Raw genomic sequence first — 18,006 nt, 5'->3', positions numbered from 1 at the left:
AAACAAGTGTGTGTCCCATATCTACAAGCTCTATTACCATGATCCTTCCTAAACCTTGAGCATACTGAAATATCTTGAGTTTGCTGAGATTGACCTCCTTCTTCCTCTCCGAAATTATAGTTGTCGTGGTTGCCATTGTTACGAGCATGAAAGTTACCATTCCGTTTATTTCCATTTTGGCGCTGGAACTGACCATTGACCTTAAAGTTACGACCTTCAGGGGCTAGATCATGAATAAAGTCTCTTCTTGAGGCCTCCCTACGATTTGCTCAAGCTATCGCCACCTTCTTCGAACATTCTTCCACTAGTTTACTTTTATTCACTAGTTCAGCAAAATTTCTTATCTCTAGCGGAACAACGGAGTTCATTAGTTCTTCTCAGAGTCCTCCTTCAAATTTCAAACACTTCCATTCCTCAAAGTCAGCAGGATTCCCTTGGTAGATCTTGGAGAAACGGCACAAGTCATAAAACTTATGGGCATATTCTACAATAGTTGTATTACCCTGTTTCAGCTGCATAAGTTCCATCTCCTTAGTGTCACGAGCTGCCCTCGGAAAATACTTCTTATAAAATTCATCCTTAAAAGTATTCCAAGGAACATCGCCTTCATCTTGTTGCAACAGTCGCTGTATCCCCTGCCACCAATGCTCAGCTTCTCCTTCCAGCATATAAGTAGCAAACTCCACGTGTTGGCCTTCCGGAACATGCTGCGCTCGCAGTGATCATTCGATAGCTCGAAACCAGTTGTCAGCATCAGTCGCAATGAGTGTACCTTTAAACTTAGGCTGTTTAACCTTCGGAAAAGTCGCAAGGGTCATAGGTCTTTCGAGATGCCCCAAGTTATTCTCATCATTTCCACTATCTTCCCCATGCTCATTCTCATTCCCGTTTCTCACTCCAAGACGGTCAACAGCCCTAGCCGCTACTACTGCAGCCTCACGCACTACCTCAGCCACAGCATTCATGGTAGTCATAAACGTTTCCTGTTCCCTCTCGTAGTCAACATTAGGAATTCCTTCCCGTACGCCTCGTCCCCGTGAACCCATTGTAGTCCTATTCACACCAAATAATCATTATTAAGGTGATCAGTCTTAACACTTCAAGTAAAGTGTGAAAATTCCCAAAATGAAAATACAGAGACAATCATGCAACACATATCATCAAGATATCCTATAAGCATGAGACACACAAGCAGAGTATGCAATGAAGCATAGTAAGTCCACTCCCCAGGCTCTACCGGGAACAAACTGCTCTGATACCTAATTGTAACGACCAAATTTCTGGTAGTCATGATCATACTAGAAACTGAGCGCTACTAACTTGTCTACCTAATTATTATCTATTATTTATTATATGAGCCTGATTCGTTGTTAAAAGCGTAGTTATTTTACGAGGTACTTTTTTTTTAAAAACATTTGGATTAACAAACAATATCATTCATAATCAATTCACAACTGATAATATATAAAACAGTTATAAACAACCACACATAAATACATCACAAGCAGTTGACAATATTCGGTGATCCAACCTTTATTAGAGTATAGACTTTTAGTTAGAACACACCTAGATATAGCTAAATAATATCTATATACATATATATACATACAACATCCCAGGTCCTGACCTGTTCAAGAAGTCCCTAAGCTGGCACCCAGGCTAGCCTAGACTCTATACTCACCTAGTCCCTCTAAACTACTAAAGCGAGGGAAAGTACGTTCTAGGTCTTCAAAACTCAAGTCAGGTGGATTGTCATCAAAAGGTGGAAGGTCGTCTACTAATCCTCTGCACGATCATATGTCATCAAAGAGAGTCTCTCAAGTACTTCATCGAGTGGCTACATAACAGCAACATCGTACGGAGGACATAGGTTAAAGTTTGTAGATAAGTAGGGTGCAGACGTTGGCTGGCCTCACAGTATATACATATAAATAGATAATGGAGTTCACTCTAGACTCAGAAGACTACCTAGAGCGGAATCTTCTTTGCAGAACAGTCATTAGCAAACTACAGAAGGGTACTCATTATTCTATCTTAAGGGGGAAGGGAGAGGGAAGGGGTAAGAACTGGGGAGTTCTTAGTTGGGTCGGGGTTATTAGTTAAGTTCATTAATTCCGTGATGTTTAGTAGACAGATAGCAGAATACAAGAAGCAGTAAATAGAAGATACATATATATAGAGGAAATAGAGAAAATAGAAAGCAGAATAAAAACAGAAAAATACAAGAAAATACAACACAGACACAGAGAATAGAATACAAACAAGGAAACCATACATTCATACAACAATCATAACAGAGGAAAATGCACAGCCAAGTATGATGCATGTCTGGCCCTAGTGTAGGTAATGAGCTCATTTGTCGGTTACATACCCGCTCCCGACGTTACCCAGCAACCTCTGTCTGGATAAGGCTTTCCTGTTGGCAATACTCACTGCAAGCAACCTTTGTCTTGCAGGGCGGCACTTATTAGCCGATATACGCCCAACAGACTCACTGTAAGTAACTTCTATCTTACAGGAGCAACAACACACTCACTGTAAGCAGCCTCTGTCTTACAGGAGCAACAACACACTCACTGTAAACAACCTCTGTCTTATAGGAGCACACTCATGTCGATACCTCTGTAAGCAACCTCTGTCTTACAGCAAAGCATTATAGCAAGGTATCCCAGGAAAGCGTTCTCAGTGGTCGTACCACCGTCTATCTGACTGCCTCTCTGCAGCAGATTCTTACATAATCATTCTCATTATCATCATTAATTAGCATTCTCATTATTCATCATCACTTTCACATTCTTATGCAGTACTTCTTTCTTCCTCTGTTCAATCATGCTATACAAACTCTACAGCTTTTACTTTTACAACATCTTAATTCAAACCATTTCTCTTTATCACATTACTCTTTTCTCTTTGTCTTTTTACTTTACTCTGATTACTCTTTTCTCTGTATCCCTTTATTCTGCTCTGGTTACTCTGTCTCTGTGTTTCTTTACTCTGCTCTGATTTCTCTGTTTAACGTATGTATTTAAAGCTTATGTAAATTTCGGTATGAATAGTTAGTCTGTCCCAAGTATAGGTTCATTAAGTCTATACTGAAACAATTTAACTTTTCATATAATACCTAACCCTATTTGCAATTCCAGGACTAACTATGTTGCCCTAGTTCGTTCACTAGTCTCTGTCTGTTTTTCTGTCATTAAAACTTTACAGACTTTTTCTTCGATTTTTATCTTTTCTTCAACATTTTATCTTTTATTTATCTTTGCCTCACTAATATGTTTTTACCACTCCCTAAGTGTTTTATGAAAGTAATTATGAGATTCTGTGCTTAAAGTTGTCTTTCTAAAGCTTTTACAGAAAACTGCCTTTTCTGTATTATTTTATTATTTTTATTAAAATATTATTTTTAATTAAATATTATTATTTAATATTTTATTATTTTTTTATTATTTTATCATTAAATTTTCGAAAATTAACTTACTTTTACTTTTAACCTTTAAAATTTACTTTTTACCACCCGTAACTTTTAATATTTCTACTTTTACCACCCTAACTTTCAGAAATTACCAAATAACCCCCAAACACCAAATTAATTACTTCCTTGCCCTTTTATGAATCAAAAAGGTGTTCTTCATTGTTCTTCATCACACTCAAAGTGTTCTTCATGTTCTTCATAAATTTTTCAGATTCCTTCTCTATTTTTACCCGTTTTTCAGTCTTTTCAGCAACTGATTTTTACTATAATTCATAATAAATTAGCAGCGACTGAAACCACATCTTTTCTACATGATTTCAACATAAATTGAACCTTAATTTAAGCTTAGGGTTTCGGTTTTCCAGTTTCCCAAGAATATGAACTTTAAAGCTTGAATTTCATCAAATTTCATCAAAATTTCACCAAATTTTTACCAAGAATCAATCATATATGCAACCAATTTTTAGCACAGCCAATTTATACAACATTCACACAACTCAAACACAAATAATCAAGATTAATTTCATGACACCCTACCTGGTTTTGCTGCTCCTAATTCAATTAAACTTTCAGGTGGTCCTTAAGCACTTTTTTCTCCTAAATCACATCAAGAAAACACATATTTAACCATGTTTCCGTGAAACCGAACCAAAAGAGAGATGGTGCAGCCAACTCACCTTGATTCCAGCCTTGATAAGTCATATAACCATGTCGAGAAAGAAGAGAGGATCATTTTGGTCGGATTGGAATTTTGATTTGAGTTTTAGTTCAGCAGAAATCAAGCTTTGAAGATTTGGAACTAAGAAATTTTCTCTCTTTTTCTCTCTACCTATTTTCGGCAACAAGGTGAAAATGAACCAGCCTTGAGAGTTTTGGGGGTGTAGGGTGAGTTGTGATAGGTTGGCTTGGAGGTGGATTAAAATAATATTAAAATATCTCAGGTGTATAACTACTAAAACTAGATGTATCGGAACATTTGCAAAAACATCTGTAAAAATTATTTTCTGAGCTACTAGCATAAATGACACTAGTAACATATTTAATATGAGAATAAAACATGTACGATGAGGCCTTAGCATTGCTAAAGTCATCAGAGAGTGCTGGTGCTAAGCTGCACCAGTACACCGTAAACCCGGTTAAACCGATTTTCTGTTTTTAACTAAAACAGACCAGGTAACCTTATAATATCATTCAAGCATTTTCTAATACTAATATAATGATAATATTATACTATTATCTCTCTCCTCTCATGAATCGAGTCCGGTTCATCAAACAGAGACTATTTACGAAAATCAGAATCAAAACTGCCAACCGATACGGTTTAAAAGCTAGGTTCCTCATGACCGCATTATCGAGCTTGCCTCAGAAAAGGTTCTAGCTTAAGGATGACATAATGACAATGAGGATTGAGATACTTGTTGATATAGAAGAGGTGTTCCCTTTACTGATCTTCTAGCAAAATCCGTGCCTTCAGAAAAGATCTCGCATACTCAAAAATCAGGGTTGTTACATGCCAAATCTTCGAAAACGTTAGTGACACTTACCTTTGTGGTAGCACAAATCACGAATCACACTTTTCACAACGCGTGCCACTGACCAGCAAGTGCACTGGGTCGTCCAAGTAATACCTTACGTGAGTAAGGGTCGAATCCCACAGAGATTGTTGGTTTGAAGCAATCTATGGTTATCTTGTAAATCTTAGTCAGGAAATCAATTATGTTTATCAGTTGAATTATGAATAACCAGTAGAGCATAAATTAAAAGTTACTTGTTGTGTAGTAATGGAGAATATGTTGGAGTTTTGGAGATGCTTTGTCTTCTGAATCTCTGCTTTCCTCTGTCTTCTGATTCCCGCACGCACGTCCTCCTATGGCAAGCTGTGTGTTGGTGGATCACCGTTGTCAATGGCTACCTTCCATCCTTCCAGTGAAAACTACGCTCACGTGCTATGTCACAGCACGGCTAATCACCGGTTGGTTCTCGATCCGGTTGGAATAGGATTTACTATCCTTTTGCATCTGTCACTAACGCCCAGCCTTCAGGAGTTTGAAGCTCGTCACAGTCATTCAATCCTTGAATCCTACTCGGAATACCACAGACAAGGTTTAGACTTTCCGGATTCTCATGAATGCTGCCATCAGTTCTAGCTTATACCACGGAGATTCTGATTAAAGAATCTAAGAGATACTCATTCAATCGGATATAGAACGGAGGTGGTTGTCAGGCACACGTTCATGGTTTGAGGAAGGTGATGAATGTCACAGATCATCACCTTCATCACAGTTAAGCGCGAATGAACATCTTAGATAGGAACAAGCGTGTTTGAATGGAAAACAGAAATACTTGCATTAATTCATTGAGACACAGCAGAGCTCCTCACCCCCAACAATGGGGTTTAGAGACTCATGCCGTCAGAGAATACAAAGTTTAGATCTGAAAATGTCATGAGATACAAAATAAGTCTCTAAAAGTTGTTTAAATACTAAACTAGTAGCCTAGGGTTACAAAATATGAGTGGACTATGATGGATGATGCAGAGACCCACTTCTGGGGCCCACTTGGTGTGCTGGGGCCCACTTGGTGTGTGCTGGGGCTGAGATTTCGTGCAGAGGCCATTTGTGGAGTTGAACGCCAGTTTTTGTGCCAGTTTGGGCGTTCAACTCCAGTTTTTGATCCTTTTCTGGCGCTGGACGCCAGAATTGGGCAGAAGGCTGGCGTTGAACGCCAGTTTACGTCGTCAATTCTTGTGCAAAGTATGGACTATTATATATTGCTGGAAAGCCCTGGATGTCTACTTTCCAAAGCAATTGGAAGCACGCCATTTCGAGTTCGGTAGCTCCAGAAAATCCACTTTGAGTACAGGGAGGTCAGAATCCAACAGCATCAGCAGTCCTTTTTCAGCCTGAATCAGATTTTTGCTCAGCTCCTTCAATTTCAGCCAGAAAAATACCTGAAATTACAGAAAAACACACAACTCATAGTAAAGTCCAGAAATATGAATTTTTCCTAAAAACTACTAGAAATAGACTAAAAACTAACTAAAACACACTCTAAACTATATGAAATTATCCCCAAAAAGCGTATAAAATATCCGCTCATCACAACGCCAAACTTAAACTGTTGCTTGTCCTCAAGCAACTAGACAAATAAAATAGAAGACTAATAGGTTGAGAAGCAATAATATCTCAGAGTTTTTGATTGAAGCTCAGATTCTAATTAGATGAGCGGGACTAGTAGCTTTTTGCTTCTGAACAGTTTTGGCATCTCACTTTATCCATTGAAGCTCAGAGTGATTGGCATCTATAGGAACTCAGAATTCAGATAGTGTTATTGATTCTCTTAGTTCAGTGTGATGATTCTTGAACACAGCTTCTTTATGAGTCTTGGCCTTGGCCCTAAGCACTTTGTTTTCCAGTATTACTACCGGATACATAAATGCCACAGACACATAATTGGGTGAACCTTTTCAGATTGTGACTCAGCTTTGCTAAAGTCCCCAATTAGAGGTGTCCAGAGTTCTTAAGCACACTCTTCTTTTTGCCTTTGGACCTTGACTTTAACCGCTCAGTCTCAAGTTTTCACTTGACACCTTCACGCCACAAGCACATGGTTAGGGACAGCTTGGTTTAGCCGCTTAGACCAGGATTTCAGTCCTTTAGGCCCTCCTATCCACTGATGCTCAAAGCCTTGGGATCCTTTTTAATTGCCCTTGCCTTTTGGTTTTAAGGGTTATTGGCTTTTTCTGCTTGCTTTTTTTTTTTTTTTTTTTCTGCAAGCTTTGTTCTTTGCTGCTTTTTCTTGCTTCAAGAATCATTTTTATGATTTTTCAGATTATCAATAACATGTCTCATGTTCATCATTCTTTCAAGAGCCAACATATTTAACAGTCTTAAACAACAAATTCAAAAGACATATGCACTGTTCAAGCATTCATTCAGAAGACAGAAAGCATTGCCACCACATTTAACCAATTAGAATTTATTTTATTTAAACTCGAAATTTTATTGCTTCTTATTCAAAAGATCTACTATTTTATTCATGTTTGCTGATGATGAGAAAAATAAACTATAGCTTAATTGGAGATAAAATCAAAATAGATACTAATTACTACTATATGACGTCTAAGGTAAACTTTTTATAAGGACACTGTCACAGAGTTAAGGCAGAAATTGGAAATTAACAACCTTTATCTGGGGGTATGGGGGTTCCTCTGATCCTTGGGAGGCTTGGTATCACAGAAGATTTTTGGCGCTTCAGTTCCCTTAAGTCACGTCCCTGCTCCTCTTGTTCTTTAAGCATATGGGTTAGCATTTGACTGTGTTCCTTCTGTTGTTTTATTATTTGCTCCATAGCTTCCTGTATCTTGGTGACAGACGTCTCAAGATGTTCCCAATATTCTACTTGAGGAATCTCTGGAAGGAATTCCTGTGCTCTTTTCTTTATAGGATCCTCCTGTGCTTGTTGTCTCTCCATTGATGCTTTGGTGATTGGCCTTTCAATTAGGATATATTCAGTTATTCCCATCTTGACTCCAGCGTCCTTGCAGAGCAGAGAAATCACGCTTGGATAAGCCAACCTGGCCTCTCTTGAATTTTTGTTAGCAATCTTATAGAGCTCTGTTGAAATCAGCTGATGAACCTCCACTTCCTTTCCCATCATGATGCAATGAATCATTACTGCTCTTTTAACTGTGACTTCAGAACGGTTGCTGGTGGGCAACAGAGAATGCCCAATGAAGTCCAGCCATCCTCTGGCAATTGGTTTGAGATCCTCCCTCTTGAGTTGATTTGGGACGCCCTTTGTGTTGGTGGTCCACCTGGCTCCAGGAATACAGATGTCCTCCCCAATTTTTTTCAGGCCAATGTCTGCTCTCATCATCCTCCTGTTGAAGGAGTCTGGATCATCCTTTAGCTGAGGTAGCTTTAGTATCTCTCTGATCTTGTCAGGGGTGGTATGAACAATCTTTCCCCTGACCATGGTTCGAAATTCGTAGCAGGCTGTTCCAGATAGTCTTTGCTTGTCAGTCTGCCACATATTAGCATAGAACTCCTGGACCATGTTCCTTCCTACTTTCGTTTCAGGATTAGCTAGGACTTCCCAGTTCCTGATTCGAATTTGCTCCTGGATCTCCGGATATTCATCTTCTTTCAGATCGAATCTAACTTCCGGGATCACTGATCTCAGACCCATTACTTTAAGATAATGGTCTAAATGCTCTTTAGATAAGAACTTCCCTTGATTCCAAAGTGGTTTTGGAACGCTCTCTTTCTTGTCTCTAGGAGTGTATTGTTTCCCTTTGGGAGCCATGATCTTAGTGATTTCGGAAAAACACACCAAACTTAGAGGTTTGCTTGTCCTCAAGCAAAAGAAGAGAAAGGAGAGGGATAGAAGGAGATGGAGTAGCACTTGTTGATGAAGGAGGGGGGGAGGCCGAACCCAATTTAAAGGGGGGGGGAGGGGTGGATTTTCGAAAAATTGGAGGAGATAAGATAAAAAGATTGAGTTGAAAAAGATAAGATAGAAGATATAGTTTAATTTTGAAAAGATAGGATAGTTTTTTTTTTTTTTTTTTTTTTTTGAAAAAGATAATTCTGGATTTTGAAAAAGATAATATGAAAAAGATATTGAAAAAGATATGGATTAGTTGAAAAGATTTTTGAGTGAAAAAGATAGATTTTGAAAAAGATAGATTTTTCAGAAAAGATTTTGAAAAGAGTTGGATTGAATTTGGAAAATTGGATTTTTTTAAAAATTAAGGATTTTAGAAATCAGGGTTCTTGATATATTCATGTAAAAATCATGCATTGAAGCATTCAAATTTTAAAATTAAATTGGAAATTCGTGTGGAATCACTGAAAATGGCTCCTCCCTGTCCTCCTGGCGTTTGAACGCCCAAACACTGCCTGTTTTGGGCGTTCAGCGCCCAAATGCTGATCTCCTGGGCGTTCAGCGCCCAGTTGCTGCCATTACTGGCGTTCAACGCCCAGTGGGTGGCCATTCCTGGTGCTGAACGCCCAAATGCTGCCATTACTGGCGTTCAGCGCCCAGTGGATGCCCATTTTGGGCGCTGAACGCCCAAAATGCCCCTTTACTGGCGTTTTCTTGCCATTGAGCTCTTTTACTCTGTTTTGTGTGCCGAGGTCTTCTGTAAATGATTATTTACCTTGTTGTCAATGAACTATATATAAAATATAAAGATAGAAATAGGGCAAAATGCTTGGAGGATTGTTGCCCCATGGCTGGGTTGCCTCCCAGCAAGCGCTTCTTTATTGTCTTTAGCTGGACCTTGCTGAGCTTTTAATCTAGCTTCAGCCTTGAGCATTCTTGCTCAGTGTTGCCTTCAAGATAATGCTTGATTCTCTGTCCATTGACAATGAACTTCTTATCAGAATCAATATCTTGAAGCTCCACATAACCATATGGTGACACACTTGTAATCACGTATGGTCCCCTCCACCGGGATTTCAGTTTCCCGGGGAATAGCCTGAGTCTAGAGTTAAACAACAGGACCTTCTGTCCTGGTTCAAAGATTCTAGATGACAGCTTTCTGTCATGCCATTTTTTTTTATTTTTCTTTATAAAGCTTGGCATTTTCGAAAGCTGTGAATCTGAATTCCTCTAGCTCATTTAGCTGGAGCAATCGTTTTTCTCCTGCTAATTTGGCATCTAAGTTTAGGAATCTGGTTGCCCAATAGGCCTTATGTTCCAGTTCCACGGGCAAGTGGCATGCCTTACCATACACGAGTTGGTATGGAGAGGTCCCTATAGGGGTCTTGAATGCTGTTCTGTAAGCCCACAGAGCATCATCCAAGCTCCTTGCCCAATCCTTTCTACGGGTATTTACTGTCCGTTCCAGGATTCTCTTTAATTCTCTGTTAGAGACTTCAGCTTGCCCGTTTGTTTATGGATGATAAGGAGTGGCCACTTTGTGGCGAATTCCATACCGAACCATGGCAGATTAAAGCTGTTTATTGCAGAAGTGAGTGCCCCCATCGTTGATTAACACTCTAGGGACACCAAACCTGCTAAAGATATGTTTCTGGAGGAATTTCAGCACTATTTTAGTATCATTGGAGGGTGTGGCGATAGCCTCAACCCATTTTGATACATAGTCAACTGCCACCAGAATATAAGTGTTTGAGTATGATGGTGGGAAAGGTCCCATGAAGTCAATTCCCCATACATCAAACAACTCTATTTCCAAGATTCCTTGTTGAGGCATGGCGTAACCATGAGGCAGATTACCAGCTCTTTGGCAACTGTCACAATTACGTACAAACTCTCGGGAATCTTTATAGAGTGTGGGCCAATAGAAGCCACATTGGAGGACCTTGGTGGCTGTTCGCTCACCTCCGAAATGGCCTCCATATTGAGATCCATGGCAATGCCATAGGATTCTCTGTGCTTCCTCTCTAGGGACACACCTACGGATAATTCCGTCTGCACATCTCTTAAAGAGATAGGGCTCATCCCACAAGTAGTACTTTGCATCAGTAATTAGTTTCTTTTTTTGTATTCTATTGTACTCCTTGGGTAAGAACCTTGCAGCTTTATAGTTTGCAATATCGGCAAACCATGGTGCTTCTTGAATGGCAAATAGATGCTCATCAGGGAACGTCTCAGAGATCTCAAGGAAGGGGAGGGACGTCCCTTCCACAGGCTCTATCCGGGACAGATGATCAGCCACTTGGTTCTCTGTCCCTTTTCTGTCTCTTATTTCTATATCAAACTCTTGCAGAAGCAATACCCATCTGATGAGCCTGGGTTTTGAATCCTGCTTTGTGAGTAGATACTTAAGAGCAGCATGGTCAGTGTACACAATCACCTTTGATCCTACTAAGTAGGATCTGAACTTGTCAATGGCGTAAACCACTGCAAGTAATTCCTTTTCTGTGGTTGTGTAATTCTTCTGGGCATCATTTAAAACGCGACTGGCATAATAAATGACATGCAGAAGCTTGTCATGCCTCTGTCCCAGTACTGCACCAATGGCATGATCACTGGCATCACACATTAACTCAAATGGCAATGTCCAGTCTGGTGCAGAAATGACTGGTGCTGTGACCAGCTTAGCTTTCAGCGTTTCAAACGCCTGCAGGCATGCTGTGTCAAACACAAATGGCGTGTCAGCAGCTAGCAGATTGCTTAGAGGTTTTGCGATTTTTGAAAAATCCTTTATAAACCTCCTATAGAATCCTGCATGCCCCAGAAAGCTTCTGATTGCCTTAACATTGGCAGGTGGAGGTAATTTTTCAATTACCTCTATTTTTGCTTGATCTACCTCTATTCCCTTGTTTGAGATTTTATGCCCAAGAACAATTCCTTCAGTCACCATGAAGTGACACTTTTCCTAGTTTAAAACTAGGTTGGTTTCTTGGCATCTTTTCAGAACAAGTTTCAGGTGATCAAGGCAGGAGCTGAATGAGTCTCCATATACTGAGAAGTCATCCATGAAGACTTCCAGAAATTTTTCCACCATATCAGAGAAAATAGAGAGCATGCATCTCTGGAAGGTTGCAGGTGCATTGCATAGCCCAAAGGGCATCCTTCTATAAGCAAACACTCCGGATGGACATGTGAATGCTGTTTTCTCTTGATCCTGGGGATCTACTGCAATCTGGTTATAGCCTGAGTAGCCATCCAAAAAGCAGTAATAATCATGACCTGCTAGTCTCTCTAGCATCTGGTCTATGAATGGTAAGGGAAAATGATCCTTTCTGGTGGCTGTATTGAGCCTTCTGTAGTCAATACACATGCGCCACCCTGTAACTGTTCTTGTAGGAACCAGTTCACTTTTTTCATTATGAATCACTGTCATGCCTCCCTTTTTTGGGACGACTTGAACAGGGCTCACCCAGGGGCTATCAGAAATGGGATAAATAATCCCAGCCTCTAGTAATTTGGTGACCTCTTTCTGCACCACTTCCATCATGGCTGGATTTAGCCGCCTCTGTGGTTGAACCACTGGTTTGGCATTATCCTCCAATAGAATTTTGTGCATGCATCTAGCTGGGCTTATGCCCTTAAGGTCACCTATGGACCACCCAAGAGCTGTCTTGTGTGTCCTTAGCACTTGAATAAGTGCTTCCTCTTCCTGTGAATTTAAGGCAGAGCTTATGATCACTGGAAAAGTGTCACCTTCTCCTAGAAATGCATATTTCAAGGATGGTGGCAGTGGCTTGAGCTCTGGTTTAGGAGGTTTTTCCTCTTTCAGAAGAAAGTTCAGAGGCTCTTTCATGTCCCCTGAATCCTCCAAATCAGGCTGAACATCTTTAAAGATGTTTTCCAACTCTGATTCGAGACTCTCAGCCATGTTGATCTCTTCTACCAAAGAGTCAATAAGGTCAACTTTCATGCAGTCTGTTGATGTGTCTGGATGCTGCATGGCTTTGACAGCGTTCAACTTGAACTCGTCATCTTTGACTCTCAGGGTTATTTCCCCTGCTGGACGTCAATGAGGGATCGTCCAGTTGCTAGGAAGGGTCTTCCTAGAATGAGAGTAGCACTCTTGTGCTCCTCCATTTCCAGCACAACAAAGTCAGTGGGAAAGGCGAATGGCCCAACTCTGACAATCATGTCCTCAATCACGCCTGATGGGTATTTAGTGGAACCATCAGCAAGTTGGAGACATATCCGGGTTGGTTTAACTTCATCAGTTAAGCCAAGCTTTCTGATAGTGGATGCAGGTATCAGGTTGATGCTTGCCCCAAGATCGCATAAAGCCGTCTTGGTGCAATCACCTTCTAATATGCATGGTATCAGAAAACTCCCAGGGTCTTTAAGCTTTTCAGGAAAGCTTTTCAGAATGACTGCACTGCATTCTTCAGTGAGGAGAACTCTTTCTGTTTCTCTCCACTCCTTTTTATGACTCAAGATCTCTTTCATGAACTTGGCATAAGAAGGTATTTGCTCAGGTGCCTCTGCAAATGGAATCTTTATTTCAAGAGTCCTTAGATAATCTGCAAAGCGAGCAAATTGCTTATCCTGCTCCTCTTTCCGGAGTTTTTGAGGATAAGGTATCTTGGCTTTATATTCCTCAACCTTAGTGGTTAAAGAAGCCTTTTTAGAGGGGTTGTTATCAGCACTTATGTGTGTCTGATCCCTCACTGGCAATTGCGTACCAGAGTTAGAAGCTGGAGTGACGTTAGACGCCAACTCACTGTCTGTTCCTGGCACCTGAACGCCAGAAATGTGCCCCTGTTGGGCGTTCAACGCCAGATTCTTGCCCATTTCTGGTGTTGAACGCCAATCCTGCCTTGTGTCTGGCGCTGAACGCCAGTTTTGGGCATGGTCTGGGCGTTCAGCGCCAGCCTTCCACCTATTTTCTGGCGTTTTAGTGCCAGAATTATTTTTCCCTGGGCTCTTACTGTCCTCAGGGGAATCTTTGGTGGGTTGCTCATTTCTTGAATTTTTGATGCCTTGAGGTGGGGTATTTAATGTTTTCCCACTTCTTAATTGAACTGCTTGGCATTCTTCTGCTATTTGCTTTGATAGCTGCTGCTTTGTTTGCTTAAACTGTTCTTCCATATGCATATTAGCTATCCTTGTCTCCTGTAACCTGTCTTTGAATTCAGCTAGCTGCTTTGTTAGAAAATCTAATTGCTGATTGAATTCAGCAACTTGTTTTACAGTACTGAATTCAGCAGTTACTGTTTTAACCTCTTCATTCATGGAAGGGTTGCTGCTTAGATACAGATGCTGATTCCTGGCAACTGTATCAATGAGCTCTTGAGCTTCTTCAATTGTCTTTCTCATATGGATAGATCCACCAGCTGAGTAATCAAAAGACATCTGAGCTCCTTCTGCAAGCCCATAGTAGAAGATGTCTAACTGAACCCACTCTGAAAACATTTCAGAGGGGCATTTTCGTAGCATCTCTCTGTATCTCTCCCAGGCATCATAAAGAGATTCATTATCTCCTTGTTTAAAGCCTTGGATGTCCAGCCTTAGCTGTGTCATCCTTTTTGGAGGGAAATATTGATTCAGGAATTTTTCTGTCAGCTGTTTCCATGTTCTTATGCTGGCCTTAGGTTGGTTATTTAACCACCTTTTAGCTTGATCTTTTACAGCAAATGGAAACAGTAATAGTCTGTAGACATCCTGATCTATTTCCTTATCATGTACTGTGTCAGCAATTTGTAAAAATTGTGCCAGAAACTCTGTAGGTTCTTCCTGTGGAAGACCGGAATACTGGCAACTTTGCTGCACCATGATAATGAGCTGAGGATTCAACTCAAAGCTACTAACTCCAATGGAGGGTATGCATATGCTACTCCCATATGAAGCAGTAGAGGGGTTAGAATATGACCCCAGAGTCCTCCTGGACTGTTCATTTCCACTTATGTCCATGATGGATTTCTATGGATATAACTTGGACTGATTTATCTTTTTATTTATTTTATTTTATAAGAAGTAAATACTTAAATAAAATAAAATAACTAAAAAGAATTTGAATTTTGAAAATTTTTTTTTTTTCGTAAAAAAAAATTTAAAATTAATTAGTTAAAAAAAACAAAATTTTTGAAAAAGAGGGGAGATATTTTCAAAAATTTGAGAGAGAGAGAGAGTTAGTTAGGTAGTTTTGAAAAATTTAAGAAACAAACAAAAAGTTGGTTAGTTAGTTGAAACAAATTTTGAAAAGATAGGGAGTTAGAAAAGATATTTTGAAAAGATATTTTTTTGAATTTAGTGATGAGAGAGAAAAACAATAAGATAGTACAAGATTTAAAATTTTTAGATCTAATGCTCCTTGTTTTCGAAAATTTTGGAGGGAAAAACACCAAGGAACACCAAACTTAAAAATTTTAAGATCAAGACACAAGGAAAACTCAAGAACACTTTGAAGACTCACAAGAACACAAGAACATGAAGGAAGAACACCAAACTTAAAAATTTTTTGAAAACCAAACAAAATTTTCGAAAATCAAAGGGAAATCAACAAGAAAACTCCAAACTTAAAGTTTGGCACAAGATTTAATAGAAAAAAATTATTTTTGAAAAAGAATGTTTTGAAAAGAGTATAAAAGATTCTAACCCAATCAAATTAATGTTGTAGCCAAATGAGTTATGGGACCTTATTTTAAGAAAGATTATTTCTGAAAACACCAAACTTAAAGTTTGGCACAGGATTTAATAGAAAAATTATTTTTGAAAAAGGTTTTAAAAGATATGATAGCCAATTATCATGAACATAAACACCACGTTCTAAATAACTGAGCTATAAATTTAAAGTGTTTTAACAAGGGATAAATAATAAAAGACTCTAAACCAAAAAAAAAGAAGATTTTTCCTAATCTAAGCAACAAAATAATCCGTCAGTTGTTCAAACACGAACAATCCCCGGCAACGGCGCCAAAAACTTGGTAGCACAAATCACGAATCACACTTTTCACAACGCGTGCCACTGACCAGCAAGTGCACTGGGTCGTCCAAGTAATACCTTACGTGAGTAAGGGTCGAATCCCACAGAGATTGTTGGTTTGAAGCAATCTATGGTTATCTTGTAAATCTTAGTCAGGAAATCAATTATGTTTATCAGTTGAATTATGAATAACCAGTAGAGCATAAATTAAAAGTTACTTGTTGTGTAGTAATGGAGAATATGTTGGAGTTTTGGAGATGCTTTGTCTTCTGAATCTCTGCTTTCCTCTGTCTTCTGATTCCCGCACGCACGTCCTCCTATGGCAAGCTGTGTGTTGGTGGATCACCGTTGTCAATGGCTACCTTCCATCCTTCCAGTGAAAACTACGCTCACGTGCTCTGTCACAGCACGGCTAATCACCGGTTGGTTCTCGATCCGGTTGGAATAGGATTTACTATCCTTTTGCATCTGTCACTAACGCCCAGCCTTCAGGAGTTTGAAGCTCGTCACAGTCATTCAATCCTTGAATCCTACTCGGAATACCACAGACAAGGTTTAGACTTTCCGGATTCTCATGAATGCTGCCATCAGTTCTAGCTTATACCACGGAGATTCTGATTAAAGAATCTAAGAGATACTCATTCAATCGGATATAGAACGGAGGTGGTTGTCAGGCACACGTTCATGGTTTGAGGAAGGTGATGAATGTCACAGATCATCACCTTCATCACAGTTAAGCGCGAATGAACATCTTAGATAGGAACAAGCGTGTTTGAATGGAAAACAGAAATACTTGCATTAATTCATTGAGACACAGCAGAGCTCCTCACCCCCAACAATGGGGTTTAGAGACTCATGCCGTCAGAGAATACAAAGTTTAGATCTGAAAATGTCATGAGATACAAAATAAGTCTCTAAAAGTTGTTTAAATACTAAACTAGTAGCCTAGGGTTACAAAATATGAGTGGACTATGATGGATGATGCAGAGACCCACTTCTGGGGCCCACTTGGTGTGCTGGGGCCCACTTGGTGTGTGCTGGGGCTGAGATTTCGTGCAGAGACCATTTGTGGAGTTGAACGCCAGTTTTTGTGCCAGTTTGGGCGTTCAACTCCAGTTTTTGATCCTTTTCTGGCGCTGGACGCCAGAATTGGGCAGAAGGCTGGCGTTGAACGCCAGTTTAAGTCGTCAATTCTTGTGCAAAGTATGGACTATTATATATTGCTGGAAAGCCCTGGATGTCTACTTTCCAACGCAATTGGAAGCACGCCATTTCGAGTTCTGTAGCTCCAGAAAATCCACTTTGAGTGCAGGGAGGTCAGAATCCAACAGCATCAGCAGTCCTTTTTCAGCCTGAATCAGATTTTTGCTCAGCTCCTTCAATTTCAGCCAGAAAAATACCTGAAATTACAGAAAAACACACAACTCATAGTAAAGTCCAGAAATATGAATTTTTCCTAAAAACTACTAGAAATAGACTAAAAACTAACTAAAACACACTCTAAACTATATGAAATTATCCCCAAAAAGCGTATAAAATATCCGCTCATCACTTTGTCACTAACATTTCAAAACGCCCCTACTTCCCACGTTAGAGTTCACGTTAACTAGGTTAACGTGGCTTCTGACGTGGTGGTGATAGCCATCTCCAACGTTAGTGAAAAAGGTGAGTGTCACTAACGTTGGCTCATCATTCTTTCATCCACGTTAGCTTCCACGTTAACTAAGTTAACGTGGCTCAAAGTGGCTTAGTCCAACGTTAGTGACAAAGGTGAGTGTCACTAACATTGGCCATTCTTTTGCTTCCCCACATTAGAGTCCACGCTAACTGAGTTAACGTGGCTTTTAACGTGGCCAATATGAGCTTGGTCCAACGTTAGTGACAAAGGTGAGTGTCACTAACGTTGGCTTCATTTTCTTTTTCCACGTTATAGTTCACGTTAACTTAGTTAACGTGACTTTTAACGTGGGCTATGATGGCTTCGAGGACGTTATTGGCGATTACTTTTCTCATTAACATTACAAGCTAGCTCCCTTTCAACCTTAGTGGTCACATTAGTTAGACTAACGTGGCTGTTAACGTGGTTCTTCCTTGCTTCCTTTGTCCTGAAATCAAGCAGTAGAGTGCATCAAATTTCTAATCCAAGTCATGAGACATGCATCATCCAATT

The sequence above is a fragment of the Arachis ipaensis genome, chromosome B9 (assembly GCF_059453495.1).
Source record: "Arachis ipaensis isolate K30076 ecotype BB chromosome B9, ASM5945349v1, whole genome shotgun sequence".
Taxonomy (NCBI): domain Eukaryota; kingdom Viridiplantae; phylum Streptophyta; class Magnoliopsida; order Fabales; family Fabaceae; genus Arachis; species Arachis ipaensis.
Note: the sequence above shows the minus strand (reverse complement) of the source record.